Source organism: Copidosoma floridanum, unplaced genomic scaffold (genome assembly GCF_036245765.1).
Source record: "Copidosoma floridanum isolate Cflo_tuat_1 unplaced genomic scaffold, Cflo_Japanese_pri ptg000004l, whole genome shotgun sequence".
Taxonomy (NCBI): domain Eukaryota; kingdom Metazoa; phylum Arthropoda; class Insecta; order Hymenoptera; family Encyrtidae; genus Copidosoma; species Copidosoma floridanum.
Genome location: NW_028321881.1, coordinates 7,525,552 through 7,547,496, shown reverse-complemented (window position 1 = coordinate 7,547,496; position 21,945 = coordinate 7,525,552). Strand labels below are relative to the sequence as shown.

The following is a 21,945-nucleotide window of genomic DNA, read 5'->3' as shown; positions in this document are numbered from 1 at the left end:
TACCTGCTGGCTTATCATAGGTGCTAGTCCTTTTATGAACATGTCTAACGCCATGTCTTTTATAGGGGTCATCATATGTGCGTTGTATGTATTGCCTTTATCTTCCATCAAGGCTTTTTCAGCACCGCTTAGCAGTAGGTTTACATAATCATAATATTCACCAACCGATTGGCCTTGTCGTTGGCGCCCTTTCTGTAGCTGAGTTTGATAGTAAGCAACGGTTTTTCCTGTTGCATATCTTTTTTTTAAATGGGTTATAAATGCTTCAAGGTTTTCGAAATCTTGGCCACTTACGCTTATGCGTGCGGCACCTCGTAGATTTTGCAATACTGCTCTTTTATATAAATCTTTTTGATCATCTCTGACCCAGCTTTCTCCATTTCTAACATCTTGTATATAATCCTTCAGTGGAATATTTTTCCCATCGAATATAGGGATGGATTTAATCGCATGCTGAAATGAGAAGTTGGCATTGAGAGACTCCATCAGCGCTTCGGCTACTGTGATATCGGCATCATCGTTTCCATTGACCATTTTTTTAGTTGTATAATACCTTACGTGCGGTTTTTTTTCTTCTCCTTTTTTTTTTATTTATTTTTTTTTAAACCTTTTTTATTTTAATTTTTTTTTTATTCTTTATGTGTGTAATACTTAGCAAAAAAAAATATACTACTATTTTGTTTTGTTTCTTTGTTTTAGAAAAATATTCTATCAAATCCTTGACATTTATCGCAGAAGACATAAGAAATAAAGAAATAATTGTATGTATATCTATATATATATATATATATATATATATATATATATATATATATATATATATATCTGTATTTATTCGTGTGTGGATGTGTATGTGTTTAATGTGAGCGTTTGCTTAACGCATGCAAGTGCAATAAGTTTGCTTTAATTTTTATAGGTATACGATAAGTTTACTATGTGTATGCCCAAAAACTAAAGTAAGAGAGTGTAATCGAGCACGCTTATATGATATCATCTGCTTTAAGCAAGGAAGTATACGGCGCAGGGATTTCTAATGTGGCATGTGTAGCTATACATACAAATTGCTACGCGAGCATCAGCTAGTGCGCGTCGTAATATTGAAGGGCTCTTTCTGTACGAGAGTCTCCGACTTAACTTAACACTTTTTCCTCTTTAAGCAAGAATAGGCTTGACGGTCACGGTTTAAATACCGTATTAATAATTTTTTTATATATTCGTATGTATATGAGTAATCTCCTGCCTATGCGTTTATATGTTCTTGAGTGCCTTTAATAAACTCTTTTTTCGCGAAAGCAATTAATTCATCAAATTGTGTATTTAATCGAATTTTAAAATTATCGCATTTCCGCTGAACATTAATTTCTGAATTATAAAAATTATTTTTCTAAAACGTACTTACTACTTGTTTTTCGATTTTTTTGTTTTTTGATAAATTACTGTTTAATGTATCACAGTTATAGTAATTTTGTAACTGATTATTGATAAAATCTAATTTTTTTTCCAGAACGTTTTTCTCTCTTACAAGCTCCTGCATAAACAATTTTCTACCACTTCTTTTACCTTTTTTATTACTCGCAAAATTATTCGTTGGAGGTTTCATGAAATATTGTTTTATAAACAATCGTGGGTATATAAGTGAAATCATTAATTATGTTAAATCTTTACTCCGTTTTTTTAAGAATTCTTCTTCTACTAACACTATTACGTGCAAATATGTCTGTGTGTATGTATTTGTTATTTCGATAGACCGCTTTAAGTAGCAGATCTAGGGTTAAGAGTGTCCGCTATTTCACCAGGACTAATGGGGATGAACCGCTCTGGTTAGCAGATTCAGGGTAGGAAGAGAAAGACCGCTCTGGTTAGCAGATCTTGGGTATAGAATGTCAGCTATTTCAGCAGGACAAGAGGGATGAACCGCTCTGGTTAGCAGATTCAGGGTAGGAACAGTGTATTTGCTCTGTCTTGTAAGCGTGTAGTATAAGAGGTCACTATTTTTTTATTTTTCTGTTATCATTTAAAACACATTATTATATTATAACTTATTTATTTTTTTGTTATTTTGACAACAGTTAACTCTTATTTATTATTCCGTTTATTTATTAATGTAGTATTATAATTACTATTTTCTTTTTTTACTTTATTTCTTTATTTATTTTTTTTTTTTAAGTTATAACGAAATATCGCATGTACCATGCTATCCGCAAAAGCACAGCATATACGATTCCGCGCACAGTGTACTATATGGGGTATTACGCGTCATTTATTAACATGCTTTATTGAATGGTGTTTCGTGTTTCTTAAGAAAGAGATAGAAATAAGAGAATATATAATAAATAAACAAATAGCTAGAGACCATTAACCACGCTCTGCTACCAATTTTGTTAAATAACGTTTAATGTCATTTAAGTTTGTTTTCAGCTTCAAATCAAAAAACTAAAAACTGTGGACTACAGTCTCACGCTCCTTCACAGGCTGCGGGACAGCAGATAGTCCAACTATTTGTTTGTTTAAGAAAAATTAAAAGGAAGGAAGAAGTAGAGTGTTGAATATAATATCCAGATTAACTTACCTTTCTTTCCGCTAATTATTGATTCTGATGGCCTGCACTTCCTCTTTCCGTCGATTTATAATTATTTATTTTTTTTATTTATTTATTTGTTATTTATTATTTTATAATAATTTAAATTCCTTGATCAATTAGTTTTATATCACTTTATTTTATATTACTAGTATACATATAAAATAAAACAGAAAAGGAAAAAATAGACGGAATGTCTGGTTAATCTTATAAAATTAATTATTACGTCTGCACTTGATGAGCGGCAGCGGGCTACTGACTAAAACGCCGCGCAAAGAAATGCACCTTGCACGAAGTTTTAGTTAAACTTCTTTGTCTTACTTGCTATAGGGCCGGTACTTGCTGACTTCATGTGTTTAGGCTTCATGGCTCGCTTCGGTTGTCACTTGACACTTCCAAGAGCCACGAAGTTCACAGTTAGCTTTGCTAGGCGACGACTCTCGTTGAGTATGACTCTGTAAAGAGTCTTAAAATTTTATCATTGGGAATGAAATATAACAGGATAAAATAGAATAAAAATAAAAATTTATTAATTTACGCAAGTCGTCACCTAACAGATACAGCAATTGCCGTGGGTGTAATCGAGTATGATTCACAGATTGATGATATTTTCCAAGAAGCTAGTACTGTGATGCTTCCTCATCAATTAACAAAATTTTTGCATGGTTTTTAATATCAAAGGATATACAAGGTGATAAAATTTGGAATAAGTATAGAAACTATTTTTGTAAAGATTTCAATCGTAATAAAGAAAATTGTTGCTCTTCTGCACATCAACGAAATTTTTTAACTTGAAGACAAATCTTGTAAATCATTTAATTTACCTGCACTGATTGAAATTGACTTACAAGACAATAATGACGCACAGAAAGTTGCATTCTGTAAACGTATGTTTGATTCGATGTATGCTCAGCTAAACAATAAACAAAAAAATATTTTTAAAATTGTATGTAATGACGTTAGGAAAATTTTTTTCATAGATGGTCCTGGAGGATCAGAAAAACTTTTTTATATAAAACATTAGTTTATTATTTCAAATTACAAAGAAAAAAAAATTTGTCAATGGCATGGACTGGCATTGCGTCAGAACTACTACCAAGAGGTATGACCCGTCATAGAACTTTTCGCTGACCTTTAGATTTAAACAATATTGAAACTGCATTTTTGAATTCGAGTCTGAAAAAAAAAAATTGTGTGAAATCGATATGATAATTTAGGATGAAGCTTCTATGATTCCGAAAAAATCTTTAGAGATAGTTAACAGAACTTTTCGTGATATATGCAATACGCACAAACATTTTGGAAATAAATTGATAATTTTGGGAGGAGATTTCCGTTAAACACTTCCTGTTATAAAAAATGGCAATAAAAGTATGGTAATATCTGAAACTATTTAGTCACCATTTTTTTGGAGTTCTTTTTATATTTTGAAATTAAATACAAACATTCGCTCGGTCGAAAGAAATTTTTCTAAATTACGCTTAGAAATTGGAGAGGGAAAAATAAAATCACTGATCATTCCTGAAAAATGGAAAGTCAATGATGTACGTTAAAAATATTTAGTAAAAATAAGGAATCTTTATTAAATAGTGTTATTCTCACTTCTCATGAAGAATACACAATTTTTTTAAATAACAAAATTTTAAGTCTGATGAAAGGAAATACGACAACTTATTATAGTATAGATCAGATTAGATCATGTCTAGATCATGCCCTAGATCATGCCACGTAAAAAGGTGTCGATGAATCAGATGATAACATTTACATAAATTTTGCTATTAAAATATTAAATAATATTTGTGAAGGCTTGCCACCGCATGAGCTAAATTTAAAAGTTGGAAAAATATTTATGTGACTAAGAAATTTGTGTATAGCAGACGGTTCGTGCAACGACACACGATTAAAGATTAGAAAGTTATTTAAGTATTATATTAAAGCTAAAATTATACCAGGAGAGAAACTTGGAAGTATAGTACTTATACCGAAAATCACTTTAAATACAGGTAACATCTCGTCGTTACCTTTCATACTTTACATAAAGCAATTTCCTTTGATTTTGGTATTCGCTATGACAACAAAAAAATCTCAAGGACAATGTTATGATAAAGTCGGTATATACTTTAAAAAGCCTTTATTTTCTCATGGACAACCATACGTATCGTTATAAAGATGCAAAACTAAAAAAGGGATATTTATGCAAATTGAACGTGAAAATAATTGGGAATTGGAAAATGTTGTTTGGGAAGAGATTTTTGATTAATGGAAGTACACTTTAGAAAATAAAAAAAAAATTAATAAATTGAAAGTTATCACATAAATTAAAACAACATTAAACATTATTTAGTAATAGCATATGACATGATGTGTTAATATTTTATTATGTTGAAATTAGGTTAAAAATCATTGAAGTTGAATAATTTATGAAATAATTCTTTTAATTTATTCAATTTTTTAGTTTATGATCAGGATATTTATGAAATTTTCGTAAGTAAGATCATTCTTTCAATTTTCTTTAATAAAATTGGTTTATTTTTGTGATTACTTCGTATACGTATTGAAGAACAACAATTTGAAAGTAATAAATTTTAAGATTCTGTACTAAAAATCTTATAAAAATTAGAATTACGATAAAATAATAACGTTTACATATTGTACAGTTGTTTTTTGATTCGTTTACATAAAAAGGCATCGGTTTGAGACAGACAAGTTGTTGAAGAAAAAAAAATTACAAGCATATGGATAGAAATGCGACTTGAGTTTTATTTAATTACTACACTTATAAATGGTTATTTTTTTCTTTAAATCGAGCATCAGAAAGTTCTATCTCTTCGTGGTTTCATAAGGTTACTGGAGATGACTACCACGGTTTTTATTATTTTTTTACTACTTGAGTTTTAATGAATATGTGTGATCATATCATGTAAAACGATTACACATACTTATTCAAATTCAATGTAAGAAAAAAAAATACGAACAAAAAAAAAGTCAACGCGCCTCAGATTTTATACTTATCAATACTAATATAAAATAATAACTACATTAGTATTTTTTGAACTTGTTTTTGATAAGTACAAAGTTGATCTATTTGTCTCCTGGGTGGTGTAGTGTGGACAAAATAGATAAATATATATAGCTAAAAGATCGTTTACCGTAAGTTGTAAGAGTTGCGGTTTGTGATTGCCAGCTACAGCTTACATAACATATAGTGAGGGGGCTGCGGAATGAAGCTGAAACTAGCAGACAAATTCTAGCACCGATACCGTCAAATAATAAATTGTACTTGGGGTACCTTCAAAAGAAAACTAGGTACCTTCCTAATTCAGTAAAATAAAAGGGTACCTGTCTTAGTTTTAAGGATACTCAAGGTATAAGTTGTTATTCGACGGTATCACTGCTGAAATTTGTCTGCTAGTTTCAGCTTCATGGTCGAGGGGCAGTGGGGAAGCTTTTTAAATCGTGCGGGGGGCGTGGGGGGCTTAGAGAAAACTAAAGGAGATTCTTAATGGGTCAATATTAAGGTAAAATGAACGGAATTTTTCCTTATTTTGCGGGGGGCTACGAAAGGGTCATGGGGGCTTTGAAAATTGTGCGGTGGGCTGCGGGGTGGGGGCTAGGGGGCTCAGTGGGTTTTGGGCTATTATTTTGTTGGGTTAAAGTATCATTGACAGTGTACAAATTTTCCCTTATTTTGTAAGGTAGTTGTAGGGGAGTGGGGGCGTGGCGGGGTAGTTTGGAAAGCCCTGCCCTTACAACTATATAATATAGGAAGATATATAATAGTAGGGCTCCAACAGTTCTTGCTCGTAGTACAAGCAATATTAAGGAATTGTTTGCGTGTATCCTCTATTTTTATATTTTTTCAAATCCTGATCTTTCTTCCGTGATAGTATGAGAAGCATGCTTTGATACCATTCTCCTCCTACATGTAATTATACATTCAGTATAGAGAATTCTATTTCCCTTAACAAGATTTTGATGATGATATTCTACTTAAAACACAAACAATTATAAAACTTTTTTATAAACATGTATACATCTAACAGCACAATTAATGTTAATTGAATTACTTTACTAGTTCTGTCACTTAACTTACGGCGATGAGCCGTGTTCAAAGGCAAATACTTTTGTGGTTTGAATTATTGTATAATTAAGTATTATTTAAATTAAATTTTTCAGTATAAACAAGGTCGGTAAAGGGCGGTAGGGTATCTTGATTCAAAATAATATAAGTCAGAATAAAAGAAATTACGTCTGCATACATTACCTATACCTTAAATAAATATGTTACACGCAAATGATGGTTATAAATATACATATATATGGGACAAAACGCGTCAACTGGATCTCCGGTGCCTTAAAATTTTATTTTACCGTTAAACACTTTTGTGGTCTTATGTTGAAGGTTAACAAGTATACTTTATTTTGCCGTGTGCGCTTTTTGAAAAATCCATAATGGTAGATCAGTATGGTGGCAGCAATTTGTATAATCCACCATGACTAATCAATTTCATAATTATTTAAGTGCTCAAATCATTGTAACATTTAGAAAAAGACAATTTTTCAATATCTGCTCTATATTCTAGGTATAAATATAAGCTACTTTTTCTCTTTGTAAGCAGAAGTACGTCCATAACCTCAAAAAACAGTAGAAAAATCGAATTTTTTGGTTTATAGTAGCTGAAAATGTTTGAAAACAAAAGTGTATTGGTTAATAACTAGAAGCAGGGTAAAATTATTTGTAATATATCATTAATTACTTATGTTTCATTCCAAGACTCTTTTAAATATATTATGCAGCGCAAACTTTTCACTGTAATAATGACCAGTGCACAATCTTTCCTGCTGTTGTATATTTTGGAAAAGATGATATAATAAGACATTTTAGCACTGTATTATTATCTAACTGTACACACACGATGCTGCAGCTGTGTATGTAATGCAGCAGAAGCTAATATCTGAAATTCAGAAGATCTGTCTAAGTGTGAACAAAATTATAAATGTCAGTGATGGTGCAAGACAGCGGTTTACAAACCGTTTTCAAAAAATAAACTTGATTAATCATAAAAAAGATTTAAAAATTTTTGCTGAATGGCATTTCTACGGAACAGCTTATGGAACGGGTTGTTGCGATATAGTGGGAGTGACTGTGAAGAGAAAGGCTACCAAAGCAAACCTGCAAGCTCCACCAAACGAAGCTATTCTAGATGCGAGTTCTCTTTTTTTGTGGGCTAAGAAGCGATCTTTTGACATACATTTCATTTTTACAGTGAAAAAGACCATAAGCATACCCGCAGATTCCTAAACAAAAGATTTAACGATGCCCTACCAGTGACAAAAATACAAATGGGTCATGCTTTCGTTCCTCAAGATGAAAATACATTAAACATTACGCGATACTCAGGTGCTCCATAACCTTTGGCTGTAGTAATTTACATTTCAAAAGAAACTACAAAGCATTTAGAGATATCGAACAAGTGAAACGAAAAAAAACATATAATTAAGAGAGACAAACTATTATTTAGCACTAGCATCATATATTTAAAAGAATGTTGAAATGAAAGATAAGTAATGTATTATATATTGAAAATAATTTTACCGTGCTTCTAGTTATAAACCATTACACTTTTGTTTTAAATAAGTAAATTGTGAGCCATTATAAATGAATGAGAAATAAATTTTCAATGATTAAATACAAATAACATAAATTTTTTCAAGCACTAAAAAACATGAGCGCTTTATCTTATGCCATAATTTTTTCTTGCCCCGAGTAACCGTGTGCTATGTAAAACTCATTTACAAAGAATTTTTTTGAAATTAAAGATACAAAACTGTGATCTTAGGCAGAGGTAGGTGACACTTGTATCCTTAAATCTGTAAAACGTTCAAATAAATTTATTTTACACTTCTAAAGATCTCTTAGTGACTACAAACTACATAAAACTGATTTTTGTGGATTTTTTTGAGGTTAGGGGTATGCTGGTGTGTTTATGCATATAGAGCAGGACGTATTTGCATAAAACATCAAATAATTATCAGTAATAAGCCGTACATCATGATTTTCGAACATTTCTAGCTACTGTGAACTAAAAAACTTGATTTTTCTACTATTTTTTGAGGTTATGGACGTACTTCTGCTCACAAAGAGAAAAAGCAGCTTATATTTGTATCTATAAATAGAGCAGATGTTAAAAAAATGTTTTTTTCTAAATGTTACAATGATTTGAGCACTTAAATAATTATGAAATTCATTAGTCATGGTGGCTTACACAAATTGCGGCCGCCATACACTGATCCGCGTTAGGGTTTTTCAAAAGCGCTCACGGCAAAGTGAAGTGTACTTGTTAACCTTTAATTTAAGATCACAAAAGTGTTTAACGGTACAATGGAATTTTAAGGGCACCAGTGATCCGGTTGACGCGTTTTGTCCCATGTAAATATTAGTCATTTTTTAACATTTAAATCTCGTAGTTTACTAATACAGTAAATTTAAAAATAAAATTATATGTACACATGTGTGTGTAGGTAGATGATGAGTTCCGTAAAGGTTAGTAGGGTTTTCGTTAAATTTCACAGAAATATTTATTTTTATCTACACCTATATGTATGTCATTATCGATACAATAACAAACAAGCATTGTATTAGACATAATATATTATGTTGGATAAAAAAAATGCCCTCATCATGTAATATTTAAAATAATTCAATAATCTAAAATTTGTATGATTGTTTTATTGGGTTTTCTATTTTTCTGGAATTTCTATGTACTTTATTTTCACTTTACCTACTTTGGGCATTAATTTTTGAAATGATTGATTAACAGATCGAGTGCTTCTTTTTAGCATTAAATTTTTAATTAAGGGCTTAAGAACATGTGTTTTGTTTGCTTATTCAATAATTTTACTTCTTTATTAATTTGTAAGGGGGCAACTTTATCACCTAGAAATTTATAATATACGCCTTTCATTGATATTTATATTCTTTCATTTATTATACTTTTTCTTTTTTGATAATTAATAAAATACATGAAATCCTTCAAATCAACAATTTAAGAAATTGGCGTTTAGGACATAATCCACGCTGTCAACTGCGCGCAGGAAGCTAGATTAGATATGCGCAGGAATCATCATCGAATACGGAGAATGGATTGTGCGCCTAGAGATAACGTAAATTGCGGCGGCGAATCATCTCAAAGTCGGCTATAAAAGGTGCCGATGCGCAAGAAAAAGAGTCCTCTTCCAGTGCACCTGGGATGCGGAGATCCGCTGTCTACCCAAACCTGGAACTCTCCCGTGCACTGGTACTAACCGTGACGAGCACGAGCCGAGAGAGAGAGCGACCACGTAGTTGAGAGACTAGGGAAAAGTAGTAACTAGGGATAATAGCGCTTCTTGGGTGAAATACTTGAATTGATTACTAGAGCTTTGCTCTAGGTACCCAAGGCTCCGAGAACGACCTAACCCTACCTGACTCTTTCAGGATAGGCATAGAGCTTAGGACTATTACTCCGAGGCTGTACTACTCTCGGTGAAACCTCCAACGCGAAAGAGAATTTTTGCGGGAAAATTTTAAAATCTTTTAAAATATATTTTGGAAAAATTCAAAGTTAAAAATATAATGTGGTTTTGATTCAAGCGCGAAATTCAACTTATCTTGAAATAATTCACAGCCTTTGAAATAAAATAGAATCTTTTCGGTTGGTAATTTCAAAATTGCGATAATTATTAAAATAAATATTATAAATATTAGTGAAGAACCTAGCAATTGAAAACATAATTTCCTTATTAAAACAAAGGTGAATAAATTTAAGAAAAAAATTGATTGATTGTACTTATTTAAATAAACCTTCCCCTCCACAAATGATGGCGAGTCTCCTTTTTTAGAGTTTAAGAATAAAAACTAGAATCGTAGCTGTTAAGATATTTTATGAAATTGTTTTATATAAAAGAGAAAAGCTGAAAGTTTTGTCTGTACCCAAAAAAGGCAGAAATAAATTTATTTAGAAAGGTAAAGACATATAACTGCTCCGTCTCAAACCGATATAGTAATACGCTAGTCTCTCTTGGTCGTGCACACTCCGTTCGGCTCACATCGGAAAAAGTACGGCACACGTGCGCGGGTGTGTCTATTACACATCGTTTGCTAATTGGTGTGCTTTTGGACCGGGGGGAGAGAGAAAAGGATAATGCGGGAGAGCTACCGAATCTTCAGAAAAGTGCCGCGCGCATTCGTCCACTCTGTTCTCGCTCCTCGCTGACGACAGTCCTCTGCTGATGCCACTTGGTGAGATCAGTACCTTTTCTTGTTTGTACTATCGATTCCGTTTTTGGGTTAATATTAAACATTCAATCCGTGAACAACATTTTTAATCGCGATTAACAGTTTTGTCGTGTACGTGGAACATGCGTAAATTGCTCGCGAGCGCGAGCTCGCCACGTGCCGTGGATTACGCCACACACGTGTGTTCGGTGACTTCACTTCACCACGATTACCACCGACTGGGCACGTCATCATCGTCGCCCTTAATTGTGCGACCGCGCTTGGCCAGCCGGTCCGTAGAGTGTGAGAGCTTCTCTCCATTCTTACCTACTTCCTTGGACGTCCACCAGCTCGAGTGACACGCGAAATCGACGTCTCCGTCTTCCCGGTCTCTCAGACTCAACACCACGTGCCGACCTATTCGTACTCTACTTCTACTGACCGTCTCTCTGATCTTTCTACACACGCATACACACGCTGCTCACACCTCCATTATTTGTTGTCTTACTTACATTACAGTTTATTTAATTTTTTCGCTTTTTCTAATGAATCGAGTTTTTTATGCTTCTCAGCTTTTTCCCACAATTCTGTTTACTTATTTAGTCTTTACCTGATCAGGTCCATCCTGTCCTTTATTATATTTAATGTAGATATTTTAGCACATTTGAGAAAATTCACATAGTTTAGCTCGCTTATTACTATTGAGTTAACGTTAATTCCCTTGTTGAACACGAGGCCTCTTCAACCGCGAAGAGTCCCTCACATATACGTACATTAACTTAAAGGAATATTCCAGGAACGATAAGAATCAATAAAGTAATAATCAAAAATAATTGCTGTATATTGTGCAGGAATTAGTTGATTATTCAACAAGTAAATTTTGAAACTTGAAGATAAATATTTAAAAAATTTTTTTTTATGTATAATTGGCAATCTGAGCTACTTCGCTGTTTTACACAGGTCGACGAACCTGCCCTCCAACATATAAACATTAACATTGCTTGTGTGTTGGTTCCTAATCTTAGAGTTTCCTCGGTACAGATAATATTCCTAGCCGATTGTTACCACCGCCAATTAATCGGGGTTATACTCAAAGAAAAGGAAGTCGTAAACTAACAGAATTTAACGAAGATACTTTTTGTTATTTTCTTTTATTGGAACTTCGTTCTAAACGGGCACTTTTGATACTTTGTAAATCCAATGTGAATTGAAATGGTCTTTTACTTATCATTCCTTTTGTTAGTAATTTGGATTTTACATCCATCGATGCCATTAATATAATTCTTTTTTCTAAGTTAAATAAGTGTATTATTGTTTTGTTTCTAAATGTTTAATCTTAACTTTCCAGATTGCTACTAAAAAAAGTTTTTTAACGGATAATTTATTAGTAGTTTATTGCGAATTAATTAATAGTCAACATTTTTCCACAAAAAAGAGTTTCTACTTAATTATCTCGTACATAATTTATATGAATCATGTTAAGCTCTGGTAATTCTAATTTTTATAAGTTTTATCTTCTCATTGAAAAATCCTGTTTTATTTTAAAAGATCTCGCTTCTCTTTATTCAAATTAGAATTCTCTGTGGAGTATTATTTATATTTATTCCAAACTGTATCTTCATAAATATTTTCTAAAAGTGAAAACTAAGAGAAAAAAATTTTTTTAATTAATGTAGCATTATGACACTACAAGCTTCATTAAATATCTTTAATATTTGAGTCTCTTTCTATTAAATCCATGCTAGTCAAAGTTTTCTTAAAAGTATCATAAATAACTCCACCGTATATTTTCTAAATCTGTAAATAAAGTTGTGACACTTACTTTATTTGATATTAAGTTAAGAAAACAATATATAGATCTTTAAGAAATTTCACATTTTAACTGCCTCTTGCCATACATCATTTTAACCGGTTATGTCCACACCATTTTCTTTTTTTTTATAATAGAAAATACAAAATTGGACAGTGTCATCATTCTTGGAAAGGAAAAAATTGATAAACTCGTTGAAACCAATGTCGTATATCATTTTGCTTGCGACTCTTGCTCTGCATCGTATGTAGATGAGGCAAAGAGAAGACTGAAAAAATACTTGAATAGACATAAAAGTACAAAGAAAGATGAACTTATTGTCGCTTCACACATTAATAAATTCAGCCATAATTTTAATTTTTCTCAAACCAGAATTCGAGATCAGGAACCAAATAGACAAAAAGATAATAATATCAGAAATGTTATACTTACTCTCTACTAAATACTAATCGTAAGAAGCGTACATTATAGTATATTCATGTACGTAAATACATACATATTTGACACTTATGTTATTCGTTTGAGTCGACTAACAGTCTGCAACGATTGTCATAACGATATAGACGTCAGTTACTATTTAATTTCTCGAAAACATTTATATTCTTACCATATATTTGACTGCTTACGTATAATCTCTCATTGGATTATTGTAAATATTTGTAAACAGTGGCCTTACGATGTAATTTATGAAAATTGTTGTGTTCTCCTGTTAATAAAGTAAGCCTGATGAGGTTGGCCTTAAGACTAAAGACGAAACGTTGCTCAAACCAACATTTGACACTTTTGGAGTTCTTATTCTAACTTTTAGATAAGCTCTTACTGATCGTGTGCTTATGTACTGACCCTCAAGAAATCATGGAAATAACTGAGAGAAGAACTACATGTTCAACAAACAACGTAATAGAAAATACAATACTTCACAATGCTAAGACTACTCCATACAAATCACTCCGTAAAACCTAACATGTAAAGCCGAGTTAACAATATAATGGGGAAGCATAATGTTTGTGAGAGCAAATAAAGCTTTGAGGCTGATGGCTGGTTCTTGACGAACAAAAATTAAATTTATTTGTTTGTAGAACGACTTTATGAGTTTTGCCCTTTTGCGTCAAAGTTTGGGTGTAACAACTCCACTTTTTTATTCCCGTACCGATAACCTACTGAATTATTAGAACTAAGTGTTTTAGTTGTTTTTTATTATAATATTAACAGGTAGGAGCAAAACTTGGAGCTTTGCTAATAAAATAATTTTATTGTTTTTTAAGTAATAATTTATTGGAAAAGGCCACAAATCATCAGTGTTAAAAAAACTTTGCTGTTCTTTTTTGATTTACGAATTAATATTTAGTGAAATTGTGGATAAGCCTTTACGCTCAGCTAGTTAAATGATTTTATTTTTGTCAAAGAAATAATTAGGAAGGCGTCAAACCATTTTATTTTATCACTGTTATTAATAAGTATGCGAGCAAAACTTCAAGCTTTACGAACGAAATGATTTTATTGTTCTTTAAGTTATAATTAGGGATGCCAAAAAACTTTGGTGCTACAAGCTATCCTGTTTTCTTTTTTATTTTATTTTATTTCTTAATTCATGATGACTAAGATTGCATGCAAGCCTTGTGCTTAACTAATCAAATGGTTTTAATTTTCACAGTGTCACGGTTAAATAGACCGCAAAAAAAAATCATTTATAATTTCTCTTTGAATTGTATTAATAAGTTTTTGAGCAGAACTTTGAGCTTTGGTAATAAAATTATTTAGACCGGGCTCAAACAGTGATGAACCGGGAAAAATTATCCGCACCCAATGTTTTTGTGCTTTCTTGTTCAAAATATAGTAATGTACCTGAAAGTTCATCTTTCCACCCAAGAATGTGGTCAGATATTGTTTAAACATTTTTTTTGTAAACAATTTCGTCAAAGTTATTTTTTCGACCTGAAAAAAATATTCTCAGAGTCTATGGTACATTTAGAACAAAAAACCATGGAATGTATAGACCTAAACCCTACAGTTTTCTAGTAAAAAATTCCCAAAGTTTCAAAAAATGCATTTTTTCCAGTATTCAGGGCTTCACAAAAGTGCTAAATAAAAATATTTTCATATGTTACAACACACGATCATAAACTGTAAGCCTTCCTCTGCAATCTCCAAAAAAGAAAATGTCTAATAGTTGAGTGGCAAGATGTTTTTTGCAATAAACGTTCAGGGCGCTTCAGCGTGCACTCACATGTGAGTGTATTACTATATAAGTTCACTACGCGCTGAGCCACAAAACGTATGTATAGTTATACACTCACACGCTGAAACGCCCTGAATGTTTATTGCAAAAAACAATCTTGCCACTAAACTTTTGGACATTTTCTTTTTTGGAGATTGTAGAGGAAAGCTTACAGTTTATGATCGTGTGTTGTAGTGTAACATAAGAAAATATTTTTATTCAGCACTTTCGTGGAGCCCTGAATACCAAAAAAAAATGCATTTTTTGAAACTTTGGAAATTTTTTACTCGAAAACTGTGGGGTTTAAGTATATACATTCCAATTGGTTTTTTGTTCTGAATGTACCAAAGTATCTAAGAATATCTTTTTCAGGTCGAAAAAATAACTTTGACGAAATTGCTTACAAAAAAATTGTTTAAACAATACCTGACCATATTCTTGGGTGGCAAGATGAACTTTCAGGTACATTACTATATTTTGAACAAGAAAGCACAAAAAATTGGGGGCGGATCATTTTTCCGGGTTCATCACTGTTTAAGCATGGTCTAATTGAATTGATCTTTAAATAATAATTAGAAAGGCTGCAAAATAGTGGCGCCAAGAAACTTTATCATTTTTCTTTGATTTTACCATCATTATCAAGTTTGCGAGCAAATCTGTAAGCTGTGCGAAGAAAATAAATCTATTGTTTTTCAACTAACATTTAAAAATGCAGCAAAACATCAGTGATAGAAAGCTCTGCTGATTTTAATTAATTTTTTTCTTGATTCTAGATGATATTGTGGAAGAGTCCCGGTGCTTAGTAATCTGATTTATTATTCATTTTCGAAACACCATTAAGTTCATGGCCGCAAAAATGGACTTTCAAATTTTTAGTAATTTTACTGTTTGATAAGTAACATTTAGGGAGGATAAAAAATATCGGTGCTAAAAAATTTGTTTTTTTTTAAATTACCAATTCATGATAAGTAAGGTTGCAAGCAAAGCCTCAAAGCTTTGCTATTGAAATGATTTGTTCTTTAAGAAATAATTAGGAAAGCCTCAATACGTTAGCAAAAAAAAATTATTTCTCTTCAATTCAACCATTATTCTTATTAAGGTTGTGACTAAAACTCTGAACATTGCTAATTAAATGATTTTTCTATTATTAAAGTACTAATTGGTTTTCCCTAATTTTCTAATTGATTTATTATTGAGGTGCGCAAGCAAACATCGATGCTAAGTGATTTTATTTATTTTATTTCTATTTCAACTAATAATTAGATTTCGTATCAAAATTAATGATGTTACGATAATCTTGAATTTCAATCGTTTTCCTCATATTTTAACGCATTTCAAACACCGTTGAAGAAAATCTGTCTAACGTTAAATAGAATAATACTTTTAACTGTTTTTGTTTTTTTTTATTTTAATTCTATAAGAGGTGTTTCATGTGCCTTAAAAAACACTTAGTTTGCTTTTAATTTCCAATCAGAGTAGGTTGGCATGCACGGGTGTGAGTCATGTGAAGTCATAGCATAGAAGCTACGCATGGACTCGCAGGTGATCCACCAATTCTAAGATGCAAGTTGGTCTATTATTATAGCTTTTCGAATGAGTATGAAAAAAAATTTTGAAGAAAGAAAAAGAATTAATAGAGACATTAAAAATACGTCTCTGACATTTTAACACAATACTCTATAATTTTAAAAAATAAGTGAAATATTCTCTTAAGCATATGCATGAATTTCAAAAAATACTTTGTAAATCATACAACCTTGTGCTTAAAATATGCTGTTAAATCTATTATTCTAAGTATAAAAATCATTAAATATAACTATATTGTCTTGGACCTTAAAAAATAAATTGCTTAGCCTAAAGTCTTTAGACCTAACTTCAAAAATTCCTAGAGTCTTGTCATTTTAAATTTATAGTATGTTATTTAAATTTTAAAACTTGTCAACTATTTGCACTAAATTTTTAAATACAGCTGCCCAATCAATTAAGTTTTTGGCTCTGACAACAATTAAACCTACATTTAAATAAACACTCGTCTCAAATACAAAAAAATTTAACCACTCAAGTTGACCTAATGAGATCATGGTACGGTAGAATTTGAAAGGTCATCAAACACGGTAAATACGTTATAAGAGTGGTCACATTATATTATTTAATGAAGATTGTAAGTATACGTGCTTGTGTGTGTGCTTGGTGCCCTCAGATAATACCTCTCAGGTCTGCGTCGTGTGCGTGGGCTCGTTAATTATCGCTGACGTAACTCTGTAGTACGAGAGATGTTGCTTATTGGTCGTTATCGGATAGGTTACTTATATTTTTAAAGTTGAGTTTTGCCAACCTAAGTAATAATGTTGGTGTTAGCATTGTTCTTGTCTACTTATCTTGGAGCAAGCTTGCAATGCTTTTTGTGTAAGAATAGCTCCTATGCTGTCACATGAAATTATTTACATCTGGTGACAAGAAAAAATTGATCCTCTACAAGAAACCATTGCAATAGTCTAGTCTTTTTTATTTTATCGGCGAGGGGTCTTCAAACTTTCAGTGTTTGTTCTACAAGGATCGTACTTCAACCGTATTGATTGCTGATCTCAAATACGGGTCATTCTGTTACAAACCGAACACTTTACTGACCGTCACATTTTCTATTTGGCTGAAAATTTTTTATGGGTTCTATATCTTAAAAAAAATATAACTATTCGAGGATCTTTTTTTCTTAGATAGAGAGAGTTAAAAATTTGAGAGTTTCGTGATTGTTGCCTTGGAGACTCATTTTCAAACACTTATGACTCGGGTTCTTGTCAAGCAAGAGTTATTTTTTTATTTTTTTTTATTTTGAAGATAATAAAATAAATTTTAGGAAAAAAATTCTTACAACAAAACTTATGAACAATTTCATAATGTCATTAACAATTAAAATGTGTAAATCGATTTTTAACTATGGTCCTCAAAATTTAACGATAATTTAATTCAGTCATCGCATTCTACATCAAATTTTCTGTAAAAAACATGTTATCTAATGAATGCAGACATTATTACTAGGAGAAATACATTAATTTATATAGCGCGGCAGGTTGCACAGTGTGAAGAAAAGGGGTTTTTTGGACAAAAATTTATTTGAAAGCGAGTTTTCAATTCATTAAAAAAAAAAAAAGTACAGCCATGTCCGTGAGATCATATGCTACAAGAATCCACTGCGGAATTTGTGAAAGTGAGAAACATAACTTTAAAAAAAACTCATTTTCACGAATTTTGTTGAAAAATTCACTTAAATGTTTAAAAAATAATTTTCTAAGCTGCATTTTAAGTTGCTTTTAAGTGACTCGCGGGAAAACTTACCATCTGATTTGGTAAGTTGAGAACTTTAAAGTAAAACATAACCTATAAATTCCGATAATTCTTAAAAGTCAGTAAAAAAAGGAGATTTTGGAATAAAAATAGATTCGAAGGCGAGTTTCAAAGTATTTGAAAAACAAAAATCATGCCTATGTTTGTTAGATCATATTCTACAAGTATCCACTGCCAAATTTGTGAAAGTAAGAAATACAACCTAGAAAAAATTCATTTTCACAAAATTTGTAAAAAAAAATTACTTATCTAGTGCTTAACAGCACCGTAAAAGCTCTTTCATGGCAAACAGGCTTTATCCATGGCATAGCTTTGCAACATCATGATTGAAACTTTTGATTGATTCACGGACAACAGGATGACTATACATTCCGATATCACAGATGGTAGTACACCCTCCGTTACACGTGTATAAAGTATAGTACACATGTAATAACATGTAAGAGAATGTTTTGTGAGCATTTCATACCTTGCACTATTTCCACCCAAATAAAATGCTTATCATGTACATTTTTAATCTAAATTAAGCTAACATAGCATTAAACATATAAGCCAATTCGGAATTGGACCGGTAACACAGACAACGATTAAAAAGTATAAGATGCGTCTGTACTGACGAACGTCACCGTACTCCATAGAGATATAAGTATAAAGTAGGCTAATGATATTGCCACCTTTAAGTCACAATGATAGAAGGAGAGAGATTTTTTCTTAGTCTCACCTTAATCACCTAGAATCACGTAAATATTCCCTTATAGAATCCCTGGTAGCACGTCTTGCACACGTGTAGTGCAGAAAAATAACATATCGCTTGTTTCTGCAGATTTATGGAAGACTTGCGTCAGATACTTGTGACAGCTTCTTGCATAAGTGTGTTGAATCAGACTTAATTCTGAGTTGAATCAGAGTTGATACTTCGTTTAATTAGCTTTGACTCCGTTTAGAATTATGATAGAAAATTACAATTCTTAATGCTTTATTATTTTACACTAATCCAACGTTATTTTAAAGTAGATTTTATATGGATTGAATACGAAATACTCGTTGATTTAACACAGAATAAACACTCGTGCAACACAGAATTAATGCTGATTCAACAGGGAATCCATGCTGATTTTACACAGAATCAACGCTGCCCTTACTAAAGTTTCTTAAATAAAATCCTAGAAGATTTCTTATAAGAAACCTTATAGGATTTTCCATGAGATACCAAGCAAAATTTCCTATAAGAAATGCTGTACGATTTTCGCACGCGTGTGCTGTAGGAATTTCCATAGGATTTTTAGCCGGATTATACATCAGGAAATTACTGCATGATACAACGTTAAAAACGGTTTTTTTAAAGGTATGTATGGCATAATGAGGGTCATCATCCGGATGATAACAAAAAAACATGGGAATTCAAGTATTTTTACTCAATTTTCAGAAAGTTGAACATTTCGAAAAAAAAAAAAAGAATAAAATACTTAAATATACTTAAACCTCCTTATTTTCTGTTATCATCTAGATATTATGGTTTATGTACCTTTGGAAAAATCTTTCTCAACGTTGATTCCTATGAAACGCGAGCGCAAAAATCCTATAGGATTTCTTACATAAAATTTAGCTTGGTATCTTAAAGAAAATCCTATAGGATTTCTTATAAGAGTTCTTATACGATTTCCAATAAGAAATTTCAGTAAGTGTTTCAATAACTCATTATCATGATTGTTTGGATCGTATGACGTGTGATATTTATGTGATATCTACTAGTTGTTTTTTAGGATTCTGCGATGAGTGCCCCAATGTATGTCATATTATTAAAGAATTACAACAAAATTTCGATAACAAATTCATCAAAAATGTGCAATACAAATAGTGGGTGACAATAGATAAAACTTCACTACAAAATTTGATATCCAGTGTAGATGAATTTTTACAACTTTTAAGCAATGGCTTGAAAAAATTGCTAATTCATTCTTTATAGGTCAAAAAAGAAATGGAATTCTTGGACTTAAAGAAAAAAACTAATGAAAAATCAGTGCATTGTTGTATGCGATTCTAGCGAAAACTATGCATTTGTTTTACAAAATTCCATACAAGGTGTGCACTGGAATAATCATCAAGCACCTGTACATCTATTCTCAATTTCCAATGAAGACGAAAAAGGTGAATTAAATGACAATAGTTTTGCTTGCATTTGTAAACGCATGCATCATAATACAGTTGCTGTTCATCTTTTTCAGAAACAACTTGTAGAATTTATCTAGATGAATTCAGTAGGTGTTGAGAATTTAATATATTTTTTGGACTGTTCAAGTTCACAATACAAAAACAAGTGAAACTTCATGAATCTTGCTTATCATGTAGAAGATTTTAGAATATCAGCCGAGAAGCATTTTTTCCCTACGTCTCATGGCAAGGGACCATGCGATGGAATAGGTGGGACGTTAAAACAACTTGCTGCGAAAGCTAGTCTTCAAATAATAAATGATTCTATTCGAACACCACACGAATTATTTACTTGGGCAACAGAAGATTTGCAAAGCATAACGTGTCGTTATTCAACTGATCATAAGTATGATAAGAAATAAAAAATATTGTCAGAACACTCTCAAAAAGCTTTAACAATGAAAGGTACTTTACAATTACATTGTATCGACGCCCCGGACGGAGACTAGACTTTTTTTTCGAGTTCAGACGGAAACTAAGTTAAAAAACACCCCAATGTTTATTACTAACCCCTCTTGTGTTTTACTTTTCCTAAACAAAAAAAACCCTCCAGATTTGTTGATTTATGCTTTTGGTGGGTGGGTAACAGCTACTAGTACGCTGGAAGAAGCTCACGAATACGAAGCTTTTGAAAACGATTAAACATTTTAAGATTTCGCGATACTTGTGTCAAAACGTTTGTTATAAGTTTTATTTTCACATCGAGATTCACATGCACGTGAATCTACAGACGCCTTTGTAAAAAAACAACACGTAATCATTATTCTTAGCAGGTCTAACGGCTTCAGTATTTGGAGTTTTGGTAAGTGTTTGAAAAAAGGAGTTTTTAAGCTTTTTTTAAACGATTCCGTGAATTGTAAATAACAATAACTGTAATTAATTTAAACTTGCTAATTTATTCTTGTGTTAAAAAATACTTTGTAATCTAAATATTCATGTTTTGCAAACATTAATTAATAAAAAAAAGTTTACTTTTTTCTCAATTTTCTTACGAATATTATATTTTATTATATCACGAATTGTACAAATTGTATTAATTTTTTAACTTCAAGTTACAATAATTATATTAGTTACTCATTATAATCAACAAAAATGTAGAAAAGAAATTAAATTTTAAAATAAAACATAAAAGAGTCTTTCATATTCATTAATTGCAAATTACCATGCTTATAAAACGATTCCTGAGTTTGTATTATTATTTACAATTATTTATGTAAATATAAACAACAACCACTGTATAAGTATATTTGACTATGTATCTAATTACAAAAACAAATGTACGGTGAGCTTAAATGAATTGTACTTCATCCCGGCTCCAGAAAAAGTCAATATCTTTGTTCAGACTCGGAAAAAATGTAATAGTCTTCACACGGACTAGAAAAAATGGGTATAGTTTTTATCCGGACTCGAAAAAAGGGCATAGTTTTCGTCCAAACTCCGGAAAAGTGCATAGTCTTCGCCCGGGACTCCAAAAGGGCATAGTTTTCGTCCGGGGCCAAAAAAAGGGCATAGTTTTCGTCCGGGTTTGA

The 21,945-nt window shown here is 31.7% G+C and overlaps 1 protein-coding gene across 1 annotated transcript in view; it reads left to right on the top strand.

Moving 5' to 3' along the window:
• Positions 1 to 21,945, top strand: part of Golgin104 (coiled-coil domain-containing protein 186) — a 315,912-nt gene that overhangs the window by 139,849 nt on the left and 154,118 nt on the right. The window lies entirely within an intron of this gene.